Source organism: Ursus maritimus, unplaced genomic scaffold, assembly GCF_017311325.1.
Source record: "Ursus maritimus isolate PB19 unplaced genomic scaffold, ASM1731132v1 scaffold_25, whole genome shotgun sequence".
NCBI lineage: Eukaryota > Metazoa > Chordata > Mammalia > Carnivora > Ursidae > Ursus > Ursus maritimus.
In genome coordinates this window covers 2,053,661-2,070,645 of record NW_024425008.1, presented here as the reverse complement: position 1 = coordinate 2,070,645, position 16,985 = coordinate 2,053,661, and the positions used below count along the sequence as shown (strand labels likewise).

The window sequence follows — 16,985 nt, the reverse complement described above, 5'->3', positions numbered from 1 at the left end:
TCAACCTTTCCAGCACCAACAAATACACTTCCATGCTTTCCACCATTATATATATTTTAGAAACTTTTACATTTGTAGTTTTACACTTAGAAGAACAGAATGTCAAAACTTGGGGTGGGTGGCTCAGTCGGTTAAGCATCTGCCTTGGGCTCAGGTCATGATCCTAGGATCCTGGGATGGAGCAAGCACTGAGTCAGTGGTGCTCAGTGGGGAGCCTGCTTCTCCCTCTCACTCTCCCTCTGTGCTCTCACTCTCCCTCTGCGCTCTCACTCTCTCTCTCAAATAAATAATTAAAATCTTCTAAAAAAAAGAAAATCAAAGCTTTAAAAGCCTTTTATCATACACAGAATTGGGACCTCAATGAATATGCCTCACAGACAACTGTTTCAGGTTAAACCATACCTTCTATATTCCACTCCAAACAAAAGTTACTAAAATCTGATGCAGTTCCCGAGAACCCTAAGACAAAAAGAAAAGCAAGGGTAACTATCTTCATTCATCTTAGCACAAGGAAACACCTGTTTATATGAACCAGAGCAAAGAGGAGACCCTCAACATTATCAAATGTGTGAAATGCCACTGCCCTCCTGCCCCCATCCAACCACCCTCCCCAGTCCTCCAGTTTCATAACCCTTCCTCAGCCCCAATGTTGGTCACCTCCAGGCCACAGTCACCACATTATGGTGTAGAGAATCTGAAGGTGATGGTGAGTGAAAAAGGCAAGTGGGATCAAAAGAAGCATCCCCAAAGACCTACAGAGAGCAATTATTTTCTCCTTGATGCCAAAGGTCAGCACACTTACGTAATTCGTAAAAAGCCAGAATGAGAAATGGGCACGTGTGTGCATGAAACTTCAGTGCTGTAAAAGCCCTTGGACTGTCTAGACCACAGGCTCTTGACCTCAGGCATGACAGAAGAGGATTCAGGAACTCCCAGGACTCCCTGAAATTTCATGTACTAGTCAGGCACTCTGGTGTATCACCTGATCAGAGGTGGTTCTCTTCAATTATGCCTACTTTGAACAGGAGGTTAGATGCCCAGGAGTGATGGGTATTTGGGAACAAAGGCACAGAATGCTTGGGAAGCAGAGGACTGGGCAGCTCACATGGTGGCTGGCCTCCTGGCCAAAGATGCTGGAATGGCAGCGCTGTATCCAGCGGGTCTCTCTGTGTGGGTGCAAGCAAAGGGTGCACAGGGAACACAGACAGAGCTCCTCCCCCTCTCCACCCTCATCAGTCCCCATACAGATGCAGATTTCTTGTTTCGTTATTTAAATCCACTCTCTCACTCCTCTATGACCTCATCACATTTGCTTGCTCAAAGAGTGTTGCAACAGTCAGCTGAGAAAGGCTGAGAAAGCAGGGTTTACAGAAAATGCGATTTCCATGTTACAACTAATGCGTACACACCTCTTCACATGCTGTCAAATTACCCCACACTTTTCTATATAAACAGCCATAACCTAATTCTAATAAGTCTCTAGGGGATTTACTAGAATGATCTAGGGTGAACACAGGAAATTTAGAATATGTAGGCTTACTAATTTTTTCTCGATGAAGCTTTTTTAAGAACAGATAGAAATATAAGCTTCAATTCCACAGTACTCTTCAAAATGAAAGTGAATTTTCAAATAATTTTTAAAATGAACTAACAGGAGGGGCACCTGGGTGGCTCAGTCAGTTAAGCATGGAACTCTTGATCTCAGCTCAAGTCTTGATCTCAGGGTCATGGGATCAAGTTCCACGCTGGGCTCCATGCTGGGCATGAAGCCTATTTAAAATTAAAAGAAATATTAAATAAAAAATAAAGGAACTAACAGGAAGGAAAATTTATAGACACGAATTTGTGCTTGAAAAAACTGACAAATAGATGATCAAGAATGCCTACTGATTAAGTAAATAAAACACACATTTTATTACCATTTTATGAATTACCATTTTATGAATGGGTGTATTCCAAAATTTTATTCATGAATTCTTGGTTCAGAACACAGAATGCATTTTCTCACAGAAAATTGATAACACACAACAGTTGGGGTTTCCATTTTAGCCGACAAAAGCCTGTCTTACAAAGTGTATATAACACACACTGCTGATAGCACTGGAATCGAACCACCACACATACGGTAGGTTAAAGAGGGCCACAAATTCCTTGACACTCCTTTCAACAAGAGCTAGGCAATGTGTCCCCTCTCCCTAAAACTAGTAGTACCTTGCAGGTTCTTTAACCAATAGAACATAGCAGGAATAATGCTGCACCCATCTGTCAGCCTCTGCTTCCTCTCCTAAAATACTCTCTGTAGGAATCCTACTCCACCCACCCTGGCAGAGAGGCCATCTGCAGACGGCCTGACAGTACAGGGAAAAGAACCACTAAGCCAGACCTTCCAACCATCCAGCCACGTTGGACCTCCAGACCAGACACCAGATGAATACCAGTGAGTACTTCGGTTAATGCCACACAGAGCAGAAGAATCACCCAACTGAACCCTGCCTGATCAACACACAGGACCATGAGCTCTAGTAATAGATTACTACTATTTTAGGTCACTGATGCTTAGGACAATTTGTTATTCAGCAATCATTATCTGGGATAATCTGTAGGTTTTTCAGAAAATGATAAGCACATCTTTCTCCTATCCTGGCATCAGGAATAGTGTCCCCCCCTCCATTCTCCACTGGTAGACACAGAGTTATCGTGGTAGTGTCAGCCAGGATTTTCCCAGAGATAGGCCATGAAGGGCAGTCTTGTGTTGGAAAGGTATGTGGCATGATCACCATCATCCTGTCTGCTTCAAAACCCTCTTAGAATTTTCTACACACTACTGAGGACAGGACAGTGTTCAATTTTCTGAAGAAACAGGACATCCAATCAAAATGCCGTTGGTACCCTGATACAAAAGCCAGACAAAGATACCACAAGAAAACTAAAAACCCATAACCCTTATGAACTTGAATGTAAAAATCTCAACAAAATATTAACAAATCAAATCCAACAAGACATTAAAAGGATGGTACACCCTGGCAAAGTGAGATTTATCCCAGAAAGCAAAGATGGTTCAACACACCAAAATCAATTAACAAATATACCACATTGATAGAATTAGGGGGAAAAAAACCACATGATCATATCAATAGACACACAGAAAGCATCTAACAAAACTCAACATCCTTTCATGATAAAACACTCAGCCAAGCAGGAATTGAAGGGAACTTCCTTAACATGATAAAGGGCATTTATCAAAAACAAACAAACAACCCACACCTAACTTCATAATCAATGGTGAAAGACTGCAAACTTTCCTCTAAGACCAGAAACAAGACAGGAATGTCTGCTTTCACTTCTGCTATTCAACATTTTAGAAGTCGTAGCCAGAGCAATTAGGCAAGAAAAAGAAAAAGGAAAAAAAAAAAAAAAAGCATCCAAATTGGAAAGAGATAAACTATCCCTATTTGCATATAGCATCATTATATATATAGAAAATCCCATAAAACCCCAGAAAAACTACTAGAGGTAATAACCAAATTCAGTGAAATCTGGGTATATTATTACCACACAAAAATCGGTTGTGTTTTTATACACTAGCAATGAATAATCTGGAAGAAAACTAAGGAAACAATTCCATGTAAAAAACATCCAAAAGAACAAAATATCTAGGAATAAATTTAACCAAGGAGGTGAAAGATTCATACCTTGACACTACAAAATCTTGCTAAAAGAAATTAAAGATGTAAATAAGTGGAAAGACGCCCCACGGTCGTGGATCCAAAGACTTAGCACTGTTAAAATGGCAATTTCCCAAAGCAGATTCAATGCAATCCTGATCAAACATTCCCATGACCTTTTTTTTGCAGAAAGAGAAAAACTGATCCTCGAATTAATATGAAGCTGTAAGAGGTCCCAAGTGGTCAAAGCAATATTGAAAAAGAAAAAGTTGAAAGACTCATACTTCTCTTACTACCTCAGAACTTCCTACAAAACTGCAGTAATTAAAACAGTGTGCCACTGGCATAAGAACAGACTTAAAGAGCAGGAGAACAGAACTGAGAGTCCAAAAAAAATAAATTCAAGCATCTATGGCCAACTGATTTCCAATAAGGGTGCCAAGACCATCCAATGGAGAAAGAATAGTCCCTTCAACAAATGGTGCTGGGACAAGTGCATAACCACATACAAAAGAATGAAGTGGAACTCCTAGCTCACTCCCTATACAAAAATTAACTCAAAATGGATCAAAGACTTAAATGTAAGAGCTAAAACTATAAAATACAGGGATAAATCTTCACAACCTCAGATGTGGCAACAGATTCTCTTCAGATTTGATACCAAAAGCACAAGCAACAAAAAGAAAAAATAAATAAATAAAACTTTATCAGAATTAAGAACTTCTGTGGGGCGCCTGGGTGGCACAGCAGTTAAGCGTCTGCCTTCGGCTCAGGGCGTGATCCCGGCGTTATGGGATTGAGCCCCACATCAGGCTCCTCCGCTATGAGCCTGCTTCTTCCTCTCCCACTCCCCCTGCTTGTGTTCCCTTTCTCGCTGGCTGTCTCTATCCTGTCGAATAAATAAATAAAATCTTAAAAAAAAAAAAAGAATTAAGAACTTTTGTGCATCAAAGGGCATTTATTAAGCATGTGAAAAAAACACCTACAGAATGGAAGAAAATATTTGTTAACCACATACTTAATAAGGGTTTAATATTTAAAATATATAAAGAACTCTTACAACTCAACAACAAAAAGATAAACAACCCAACTAAAACATGGGCAGAGGGTTTGAATGGACATCATTCCAAAAAAGACATACAATTAAAAGATGTTCAATATCACTGGCCATCAAGAAAATACAATATTATAATAAAAATACTACTTTACATCCACTAGAACAGCTTATGTACATATATACATGCATGCATACATAAATGTTTGTGAAGATGTACAGAAATTAGAACCTAGCACATTGCTTGTGGGAATAAGTTAAACACAGAATTACTGTATGACCCAGCAATTCCATTTCCTAGGTATTTCGTGGAAGATAAATGAAAACACACATCTACACAGAAACTTATGCACATTATTCATAATAGCCAAAAGGGGAAAACAATTCATTCATCAGTGGATGAATGGATAAGTAATTTGTGGTATACACACACACAATGGAATATTACTCAGCAATAAAAAGGAAAAAATACTTACACATGCTACAATTTAGCTGTACCTCAAAAACATTACACTAAGTGAAAGAAGCCAGATGTAAAAGGTCACATGTTGTATGATCCCTTTTATAAGAAATGTCCAGAAAAGGCAAATCCATAGAGACAGAAAGTAGATTAGAGGTTACCAGGGGTTGGGAGGAAGAGAGAATGGGGAATGATTACTTAATGGGTATAAGGGTTTTTTTAGGGGGTGACGAAAAAGTTTTGAAACTAGAGAAAGCTGGTGGTTGCACAACACTGTGTATATGCTAAATACGACTGAGCTGCACACTTAAGATGGTTAATTGCATGTTATGTGAATTTTGCCTCAATAAAAGAAAATGTGGTTAGATGACAGTATATGGATTCATCCATACAAATACTTGAGTACCTACCACACACCAGGCACTTCCCTGGTACGTGGGTTAAGATGATGAACAAAAATTTTCTGCTACAAATTTAAAAAGCAAGGTAAGAGACCAGACAGTGACAGCATGGACTATTTTAATTAAGGTGTTCAGGGAAGACCTCCTGGAAGAAGTGACATTTGAACAAAGACTAGAATGAAGAATATTATTCTGCTAAATAAAAAAAGAAAATAATGTACTAAAACTAAAATATAAATTTTATCAAAAACCATCACATGCAAAAATTCCTTTTCTAAAAATCATTTTACTCTTTATCACAAATAATTTATTTATAGTCCAATAATATGCTGCTTCTACACTTCCTCGCAGGATAGCTTTCAGGGCCAAGCCATACTCCTAAGAGAGCCTGTCATTCACCCTGCTAACAAGGCATGTTTTCCCTTTAGGAAATCACTCAGGAAAGAGGGAGAGGAATTACCACTTACGATATCCTAGGTTCTCACATTCACTCATACTCTCACTTTTATTCCTCACAGCTACCTTTTCATCGATGAGAAAACTGAAGTTCAGAAAGGGTAAGTAACTTACCGCCATAGTTAGCTAAAGGAAGGAGCAGAATTCAATCAGGTCTGATATCAAACCCATACTCCTTCCATACATATTTGTCTCATTTTTACTGAGCATATCTTAGGCCAGACTGAAAATATGATGAAGTGACTGTGTCCTTGAGAAGCTTGTCATCTCAGCACTAGAGACCCATCCAAGATGCACCAGAACATTCCTCAACCTGAAAAAGGCAGAGCAGGGTCCGGAGATATGAGGTCTTTGCTATCCAATGCCAGGGCATGCAACCAAAAAGTCCAACTTATGTTAACAACTAAGGAATCTACCCTCTACCACTCCTGACCTTGCAGCCTCGGTGTCCAGCTGTGTGCCAGTATTCAAAGCCCTTCCTGGAACTACCAGTGACTATGCAACAAGCCTCCTCACTTCAATCCAGCCATCACTGACCCCTCCTGGTTCTGTGTTCAAAACTGTACAGCGGTTCTAGCAGAAGAACCACATAAAATCTTCTCCAGAATAGTCAACAACATCACTTCCTTGCTAAATCTGGAGAAGGCTTCCTTGCCTTTAACTTATATTCCCATAAGTAATCCGTAGTTATAATTACATTTGAGATGAATGGGTAGAAATTTGACTGTGCTGGGCTGCAACCCTCATGCTCTCTACAGAATGACCAGGCCTCGGGGACCTGTTCACCACTAACAAGCTAATGTGTGTAAAACTCTATAAAGACATAATGACTAAATACTATCATTATTACTAGACTACCAGTTTAAATGTAAATTAAGAGAGGAAAAGGGGAAAGAAAACACATTAGTAAATCAGGTTTGGGACTGCTACTCAGCAAGATGTAAGCAACACCCGAACCACAAGGGTAAAGAACGTCTTAACTGAATTTGTTAAAGGATGTTGAACGCAATGTTGCTGCTATAAGAAAATAACTCAAAACAGAAAGAAGGAACAGAGGGAATACAGGCTAGAAAAATAAGTCAATATAGGCAAAGCAGATGTTAAAGAAAAGGCTGCGTATGAAAAACATGCTGGAGAAATACACAATTTCTTTAAAAAGCACTATATCGCAGCAAAACTAAAACACTAGAATCTGAAAGCAAAACTAAAAAGTCTAGAATGCAAACAAAATCCAAAACTGGATTAAAATTCAGCTTAAAATGACCACACGGCACAGTAATGAAAACACAAACTCTAGAGTCAAATGGGCCTACTGCTCTTCGTTTTTCTCATCTGTAAAATGGGAATGAGTAACAAGTTAGGCCGGCACAGAGGTGGCCCCGAAGGCAGCCGGCTCCCCGCTCCTGAGCCCTCTCTCTGAAACACAGCCATGGGGAACAGCTTCAGACTCGTGGGCCCTCCGACGTGCGGCTCTGCCAGCCAACGCGTCTCCTCCTCTTCTGCGACCTTGCTCATGCTTGTCCTCCCCAGAAAACACCTCCTCCAAATTACATGGCACCCCACACTCCCTCAGCACCTCTCTGCCATAACCCACAGGCCCTTCTGGCTCATCATCTTACAGAAGCTCCTTGAGGCTGGCCATCACACAGCATCTTACTTGACTATTTAGCTTTGACAGCTAGCATGGCTCCCGACTAACCTCTCAAAAAATGTGTGCTGATCAAATAATTCTCAATTATCCTAAGTTGGAATAGAGGCCAAGCAGCTTCCCTGGGGCAAATCTTGACAAGTGAAGAATATAAAGAAAAAACTCTAGTCTGGGTGAACAGTCCATGCTTTGCCATTACCTGACTTGGGACAGTTACTAACCCAAACACTCCAAGCCGCCCATATAAAAAGAGGGAATTCAACTGCAAAGTCTCCACGGTTCCTACCACAGGCAAGGTCATATTATGTTCATATTTTAAGATCTTAACATTCTTATTCTACTATATCTTGATTAGCTATTGTATTAGTTATTGTTATGAAAATCAACATCAGGGGCACCTGGGTGGCTCGGTCCATTAAGCATCTGACTCTTGATTTTGCCTCACTTCATGATCTCAGGGTCGTGAGATAGAGCTCTGCATCAGGCTCTGCATTGGGCGTCGAGCCTGCTGAAGATTCTCTCTCTCTCCCTCTCTAAAAAAAAAAAAAAAAAATCAACATCAGTAGAATGCTTTATTGTCCATTTCACTTATAACAAGCACGTGATGTGATGTGTGTGGTGGTTTCTGCCCCATTTACAGATGGGGAAACCTATTCAGAGAGAACCAACAGCCTGCCCAAGTACAGAGGGCAGGATGGGCATTCAGATCCTCCCCTTCTCAAGCCGGGGAATGGACAGCTCCAGGGACACGTGGTAGGATGCCAAGGGAGCCCTTGGCGATCCTAGGGAGGCCAAAGACAAACAAAATGCATCTTTTGAAGAAGTAACTGTACTCAAAAATTTGGGAGACAAAGTGTGTTTATATTTTTAAAAAATCAGACGTATTATTGAGTACAATGTAAAATCTATATTAAAATTTAAGATAAAGGGACGGCTGGCTAGCACAATCATAGAACATGTGACTCTTGATCTTAGGGTTGTGTGCTCAAGCCCCACGCTGTGTGTAGAGATTACTTAAAAAATAAAAAATTAATCTTTTTAAAAAATTAAAGCTAAAACTTAACAGGCCTAGACTCCCATTAAGGGCTTGAGACATACTAAAGTCATGCCATGCTCTTCCTCACACAGAAAAGCCATCTGAAATCAGAACATTTAATTTGCCCTATAATAACATCTCAAACATCAGGCTGTATTAATCCAAAAAGGATAGAATTTAATTTCTAGAATAAAGTTGTGACTTCAGGGCATTACTGAGCAGGGAAAGACAAGAACTAGTTTCCCTGTTCTTCCTTTCTAAGTCATTAAAAGCACCCAGGGAAGTTACAATGTCAAATAAAGTCTCCCATCATTCAAGCCTCTTAGTGCAACAAACCAGGGAGCTAAGCCTGACGGAAGAGAGGGGTAGGCACAGGGGGGCACAGTCAAGGGATGCAGCTACGAGGCACACCCGACTGCAGGCATTATCAGCCAAACCACATGGAATTACTGTGTGGGCATCTGGCACGTCTCTTCTCTTTCCCAAACTTGCAGTTCTGGACACAAACACTGACAGGAGAGGCCTAATGGGTACCTCATTACCTCTAGCATATGCAGGCCTCCTACTGGGCATTAACCTTCCGAAGTACAAAGCCAGTCTTTGAAAACCTTCACTATAATTATCATGACTCCTGGAGACTCATCTTTCACCACTCTGATACTACTACTGTCCTAAAGATTTTATTATCCTACTTGGTTAATCAATTTAACTTTTCTCTCCACTTAAGGAACCAAGTTTCCAATAAATATGCTTTCGGGTTCTGCCACACAGTCTGTGTTTAAATTGGAAAGGGAATCAGAATATCAGAACAGAGGGCCTGATATCTTTCTTGGTAGAATGGCCTCATAAAAAGTTACCCAATCACCTCCATTAAAAAAAAAACCAACGTAATTAAAATCAGCATAGGGGCGCCTGGGTGGCTCAGTCGTTAAGTGTCTGCCTTCGGCTCAGGGCGTGATCCCAGGGTCCTGCGATTGAGCCCCACATCTGGCTCCATGCTCCACTGGGAGCCTGCTTCTTCCTCTCCCACTCCCCCTGCTTGTGTTCCCTCTCTCGCTGGCTGTCTCTCTCTCTGTCAAATAAATAAATAAAATCTAAAAAAAAAAAAAAAAAAAAGATGTTTAAAATAAATAAATAAATAAGATCAGCACAGAACAAGCCCTAGAAAAACGGAAATCATGAAATGAAACAACAGGACCCGATTTTTTTATTTCTTGAGAATTAAAGAGATTTAGGCCATTTCAGCACAGATGACAGGCAGTAGGTCGGGGGTGGAGCCGGACAGGTTCCTAAGGAATAGGTGCTTTTTATTAACATTGACACCCCTCCCCCACCACCACTTTTTGAGACTCTCCACCTACAATGAGAACAGCAGAGACGGCAGTGTGCTGCCAACCCACTGCTCTGCTCCCCAGTGCAGGCTGGGCCCTTCGCAGCGGCATACCGCCTGAGCCACTTGAGCTCCTGGTTAGGAGCTAGAGGATAGCACAGGAAACATGGCAACTGGAAATCCACTGGCCGGCAGAATCACCAGCACTGTGTCTGACTGGCAAGTGACAGGACGGCAACTTGTCAGATCTCATCTTACCAAAACACAGGGGGGTGGAGAGAAATCCTTTTCCTGCCATCCTAAGGGTCCTGCAAGAGGCCCAATGGCCTCCGTGATGCTGGGGCTCAACACCCGCCTCCCAGATGCCTTCCCCAACTACCCCCAGCCAGCCAAAAGCTTCCCCTTTCCTGAATTCCCACCATACTTCCAGTCTTTAACACAATCCACTAATTCACTTTAGCCTACATTTTATGACTACTTAGTTTTTTCCTGCTGGGTCTTCCCTCTCCAGCTGAGCGCCAGTTCCCAGAGGGCAGGGTGGTAAATTTCCACTTTTCCTCACTCTTCCTGCCACAAGCTTCAGTCCTGGTGCTGTCTTGGTCCAGTACCCGTGGTTTCAGGCATCTCCCTTCCCAGTGCACATGGGCAGACGTCTGGAGACCATGCCCTTAAAAGCAAGTGCTGTAGCTTACTCATCCTAGCTGTGTAACAAGAACATTATGGGAACTCAAGGCACATTAATTGAACATAAAGTTAGATGAGAAAAAAAAAATCCCAACTCCCAGTTAATGATCCACTTATCTCAAGGAATATAGAATTCAGCGAGAGATTCCCACCTGATTTTTGGAGTTGTGAGAAATCGACAGTTAGCTATATTGATGACATCTTATGACCTACCAGCCTCAGCCCAAGGTAGTCTGCACAGCAAGACAAAAAATTTTACTACTTAATGATGAAAACCTCACTGCTCCTTCCTAGGTTGGTCAGTTCCCCACCCCCAACTCCTCCACAATAGTGTTGTGCAGAACACAGTCAATAAACGCTCTTTAAAATGAGAATGCTGTTTTGTATTTTTTAGTTAATCATGAATCATAGATACTACTCAAGCACACATAGTTTTCTTACATTTTTCCTTTCTGTTTAAAATTACATGTTCTTCTATGTCCGTTGGCTCCTTGGACCCAAAGCCTCTAGCTATGATGCAAGCAGCACCTCCCCCCATTCACCTCTACTGTCTACTGCCCTCCTGCCCACGGGCATCTGTCCTCTCCCCCTGGCTCTACTCCTCCCGCCCAGAACAAGCCTAAGCATCACCTCCACAGTTAGGCCTCGACTGCCTCTCTCTGGTCACCTTCCAGATCCACTGGCCTCACTTCCTTCTTTCTCACTCAGTAACTCTCTTCCCAGTTTCTGTCCACATGTGAAATCAATATTATGACTCTCCCCTACACTCCCCCTCCCCAAATAATATCTCCTTCTCTATGAACACTTGTTAAAAAAAAAAAAAAAAAAAAAAAAAAAAAAAGCACACAAGGGGTCCTGACTCTATGGAATCAACACAGGGGGCCTTGGTCATAAGACGTCTCCTCTACCAAGTTAAGAGGTCTTAAATTGACCATGGCAAGGAGACTCAGCTATTGCATAATACTTGATAGTTCAGCTCACTTGCTGTTTGGAGAGTCCTGCTATACGAAGATGAGAAAAGAGAGATGGACAAATTTAACGCAATTTCCTTTGTTTGCTTGAGCCAGCCCAGACTTGCAACACCACAGTGACAGTTTTATCTTTCTTGAAGTACAGCTTTAACATCACAGAGGACTTTAAGGGAGTGATAAATCATTCTCATCCTCAGTTCATTAGCATATCTATCCTGACAATACCCCAGAAAGGCCTTTCTCGGCTTTGCACAGTAAAAAAAAAATAAAGGGATTCCAGCCGGGGTGTTTACAGAATCAAAATCCCAAACACGGGAAAACAGCAAGAAGCAGCCCAGATGTTTCAGTTAAATGAAGGACTTTCCTCAAGGCATGAACAAGAGTAGGAATATTTTGATGGTATTAACAGAAACAACTGACCACTGCTATTGCCTGTTTCCAGCGGAATGTCTTTACACCCATCTCACTAAGTGAGGCCATCTTATTAATTCCAAAACGCACGAATAGAATCAAAAGGAAAATAATTGGTCTTCTTTCCCCTCACAGAAAAATTCACATGAATATCTTAAAAAAAAAAAAAAATGCTGGAATGCTCCCTGTCAGTTCTCTCTGCTTTCCTGGCTTCTGCATTGTGACAACTGGAACAGATGGCGTCTGGGTGAGACACCTTAACGTCTTAAACCTCATGCGTGACAGGGGCTGATTTTAACTAGTGATGCTGGAATCCCAGGTCTGTCAGGGTGACTGTCATGAGCATCTACTCACAAGGATTTCCAATCTTACATATTTTCCAGTTTCCATACCAATAAGGCTTATTTTGCTTGGACGCAGAATTTTGCATCTTTAGACTAATTCTAAATATATATCTATACAGTCACAAAGGGGTAAAAAGGCCAATATGCCCTTTCACTTGAAAATCAAACAGCTGTGCACTATTTTGCCAGACATCCCACACATGATGCAGTCTTTTTAACAGGCCATTTTCAAACATGGGAAAGACACGCGAAGATTTTAGCACCAACTGACGGTCCGCCTGGTCATTTTTTTAAATAAGATTTTTATAGATATATAGAAGATTACAGAATACGTGTCCAAAACCCTCACCCGTGTGTATTCACGGCAAATGCCAGGAAAAAAAAAATTATGGCTCCTCCTCAGTTGTATGCTGTGAATGTAAATTAAGAAGCAGTAAGGTAACGCTACTCAGTACAGCCTTTATGACTCCACAAAAAACAAATGAACACACACACGCGCGCGCACACACACACACACCGTATCTCCGTCTGAAATCTGATTCAGAGCTTAATAGGAAAAACGTGAAATAAAATTGTTTCCTTCAACGGTCCATTATCTGAAGGGTTCTTTAATTTCAAAGCACGTCCACGACAGTTCATCCATTTCCATTTTGTTCCTATGTTTTCAGATTAAGGGTAAAGAATGTTCCACACAGAATCCTCTCTACAGGTCCAAATATTAAATAGATGTTCCCAAATGGGGTGACAGTGTGAAAACGTGGCAAAGCGTACGTGAGCCATAGCCTGGCGCCTCGAGATGAAATTTTAAATACTGTGGCACGGATCATTTTCATTTTTTGCACGTCTGGGAGCCCAGCCTGACCTTTACTATTAATCAAAGGTGGAATGTGTACATTTTGCCCAAAGCTGGAGCCCAGTACCCGCCTGCCTTCGGGGCCACTGCAGCTCCCCGATTATGAATCAGTCAGAGGTTCATCTGCAGAGCAATGACTCAGTATAAACTTTTAAATAATGGCTTAAAAAAACCCACCCGCCGCCAGCCCAGGGGGAGCACGTCAGCGGATGCAGACCCCCGAGCCGGGCGGCCCTCCCACCGCGAAAACACACCGCCCCGCAGGAGATGCCGGCTCTCCCCACCCCGCGGGACTCACGCTTTCCAGAGGCCTCGGCACCCCGTTTCCTGAAAAGCTGCGGGCACCCCGGCCCGCGGGCCCGGGGCCCGGCCTCGAGGACAAAGTTTTCCGAAGTTGAGGCGCTCGGGGGACGGGCGGGCCCGGGGGCGAGGCGGCGCCGCACCGGGCACTCGCAGCCGGGCGCCGGGCCTGCTCCGCCCCGGCCCCGCTCCGGCCCCGGGCCCACCGGCGCCGCCGCCGCCGCCGCGGGCGCGGGAAGGAACCGCCGGGGATGGAGCCGCCCGCCGCCCGCCGCCCGCCCCCCGCCGACGCCGCGGCCCCTTACCCCGCGGTCCGCCCCGCTCGGCCGGCTCAGGGGCGCCGGGCGCGTCCTCCGCCGCGGTCCGCAGCGTCCTGCTCCCCGGGCAGCCCCATGGGGGGCGGGGAAGGACCGGCGGCCGCCGCCGCCGCCGCCGGCTGGAAAGTCCCTGCTGGGCTGCAACCCCGGCTCGCGCACGCGGCGGCCGCGCCGCGCCGCGCTCCCTCGCGCCCTCACGCACCCTCTCACAGCACTTCCTCTCGCGCGCTGGAAATCCCCGCCGGCCGCCGGAGCGCGCCCCAGCCGCGCCCCGCCCTCGCCCGCCCGCGCCGCATTGGGAGCGCAGGGCCGGCGAGCGCGAGCCAGCCCCACGCGCCCGCGAGCCCGCAGCCCGCTCCCCACAGCGCGCCGCCATGGCCGTTACCGCTAAGGCCCGCCCGCCCCGCGCCCGCCCGCCGGCCTTAGCAACGGCGCCGCATTCTGAGCTGGGCGGCCCCAACGCCCCCCCGACGCGCCGACTGCCCCCTCGCTCTGCGCGGCCCCCGCCCCCGGCCGCCGCGCGCCCCCGCCGTCCCCCCTTTCCGGGTTTAAAAAAAAACCAAACGAAAAACAGCCACGCAGCGGCGTGTGGGCCCCAAAGGTGCAGGTTCTTCGGCGGCCCGGAGCGATGGCGTCACCCGGCTCACCCGCGCAGCCACGCTCACTCCCACAGACTGCACCCCTAGACACACGCTTACCGTCACGCACCCGCACCCGCACACTTGCTGACACAGGCTCACAGACACGCATTCCTAAACACGGTGCCACTCAGACACACACGCTCACTCACCTGAGCACAGACACGCTCCCATGCCCTCGCGCTCACACTCACATACCAGCCGACACTCAGGCTCCTGCACACCCGTGCACACAGCACACGCGCGCTCACACACACATTCCTCTCACACGCGCGCAGGTGGGTGGGGCTGAAGGTGACTCAAGCCATCTGGGCCTCTGCTCCCTTTACCGAGAGGGGCCGTCTGAGCATTTGTTTGGAGTTTCCTTTCCTTCCTCCCTGGGCTCCTCCCACACCCAGGAAGCTGCGCTCAGTCAAGTGTGAACAGGGTGGCCAGTGTGCCACAAGTGCCCCGACTTCGCAACTGGCCCTGGCGCCCCAGTGGACGGCGACCCGCCTGCCCGCGCCCCGCTCTCCTGCGTCGGCCCCAGGCCTCTGCAGTAGAGGCGGCCTCCAGAGCCAGGGGCGCCCGCTCCTCCGGAGGCCGCGACCCCAGTGCCCCCCAAGTCATCAGCGATCCCCCTGGTCCTCTAAGACTGCACCCCGCCTGGCTGGGCCTCTCTGGGAAGCTCCAGGCCAATTCTACCCGTGTTTGCACGTCGACACCGGGGCAACAGAAGGGGCTTTTCGTTTTGGTCTTCTCAAGCAGACTCATGAAGACCCTAGACCAGAGCTGAGACCAGGGTGACCAGCTCGGGCCAGTCTTCCTTCTTGTATTTCTCCAATGACTCATGGGAGGAGAGGCAGGAAGTCCAGCATCTCCTCCTGCAGCTTCCCCTTGGAACGTTCCGGAACCCTGGACACTCTGCACAGGCTGCTGCGGCCGCGGCTCTGGCTCCATCAGCCCAACAGGTGTCTGTTCCCCAGCCTCAGCCCTGGGGGGTCTGCTCCCCAGACTCAGGTTGCAGTGGCGCCCCCGCTTGGGCCACAGAAAGGCACAGCTCTTTGAGTTCAGAGCAGAGAACCCGAGATGGCTGCCGTTCCCTGAGCAACCACGTCAGGGAGACAGGCCGGCCGCAGCCAGCCTTTGCACACAGACCCCCGAGCTCCCGGAACCCCATCGTCCCTCATGGTGGGCTCCCCTGCAGAGCCCTGGGTGTCCTTTCCTGCCTGTTCAACGGTGACACCGACCTGAAGAATCAGGTCCTGGCTGCTTGGCTTGGCCTGTCTCCTCCCAGGTCCGCAGACCTGCTCAGACCGCATTCCCGGACACTGTGGGCCAGGGGCTCACTCCCCGCTACGGCCTCACGCTAAACTGCAAGGACTGTTTTTAAGACTTTGCCAAAATAAGACTGCCAAACATTCTCTAGGCTGGGCTATTTTTGCTTCTTTTAAAATAAGCAGCAAGGTAGAAGTTTCAACGACCCATCAGAGGGGTTTTCTGGGACTCAGCTTGCTCTCCACCACAGCGTATCAGGTAACAGTGAGAATGAACAGATTGAATAGATCCAGGTCCGACCCCCGGTGGAGCCCTCTGCTGGGGAGACCTGCTCCCGCTCCTCTTCCCCTTCCACCTCTCCTTTCTCTTCTCCAACTGTCTGAGCAGTTCTGGATGCCCTGCCTTAGGGACTAGAGGGGGCCAGAGCACGAATAATTTTGCCCCAAACCGGGCAATCGCTCTGGGGGGCGGGTCCTCCGGCCTCTGCAGTTTCAGCCGGCTGGGCAGCAGTGATGGGCAGCAAGGAGGGCCAATTACAGCTCTCCTCTGCCTTTCAGAGGCCGCCCTCTCGGTTCCCTATGGCAACGTGGAACAACAAGCTGACACCATCTCTGGACAAAGAAATTTCTCACAGGGATTTATGTTGCATTACATGTTCTGTTTGCTGTGTTCCTGGGAGAAGTGCACACAGATATTAGCCATGGCTCGGAAGCCAGTCCTGTTTCCCAGAGAAGGGGGAAAAGTAGTCATCCACAGCGTTAGGGCACTTCGGGCCTGTGAATGGGGTCCCATCAGGCCTCTCCCTGAATGTGATGACCAGGCCTTCAGGTGACACCCACACAAAGAACACGGGCCTCCCTGGGAGGTCGAACTTGGGCTGCAGGACCCTGGAAACTTCTCCCACTGAAACATATTAAATGTCACCTCAGGAGGGACCGGGACACACAGCAAAATAAAACCAGTTTTACCAACTGTCCAGGCAAGTGGCTTCCAAGTTTTGTGAATTTCACAGCACAACCCAATTGTGTATCATGTATGTGCGCGCACACACACACACACACACACACACACACGACAGCACTTCACCTCAAACATGTGATGTACTCTATTTTCTAGTGCATTCTATTTTGTAAATACTGTTGTGACCCTCTCCACTCACT

The 16,985-nt window shown here is 46.2% G+C and overlaps 1 protein-coding gene across 4 annotated transcripts in view; it reads right to left on the bottom strand.

The window, feature by feature from the left end:
- The window catches only part of TRAF3 (TNF receptor associated factor 3), a 108,798-nt gene extending 94,774 nt beyond the window's left edge, over window positions 1-14,024 (bottom strand). For 3 of the 4 annotated variants that reach the window (XM_040641381.1, XM_040641383.1, XM_040641384.1), the window contains exon 1: window positions 13,919-14,024. The gene's annotated coding sequence lies outside the window, so the exon portion shown is untranslated. Of the gene's footprint in view, window positions 1-402; window positions 425-13,918 lie in introns of those variants that run through there. The other variant, XM_008684203.2, reaches the window with a different exon arrangement.
- Window positions 14,025-16,985: the final 2,961 nt, after the last annotated feature.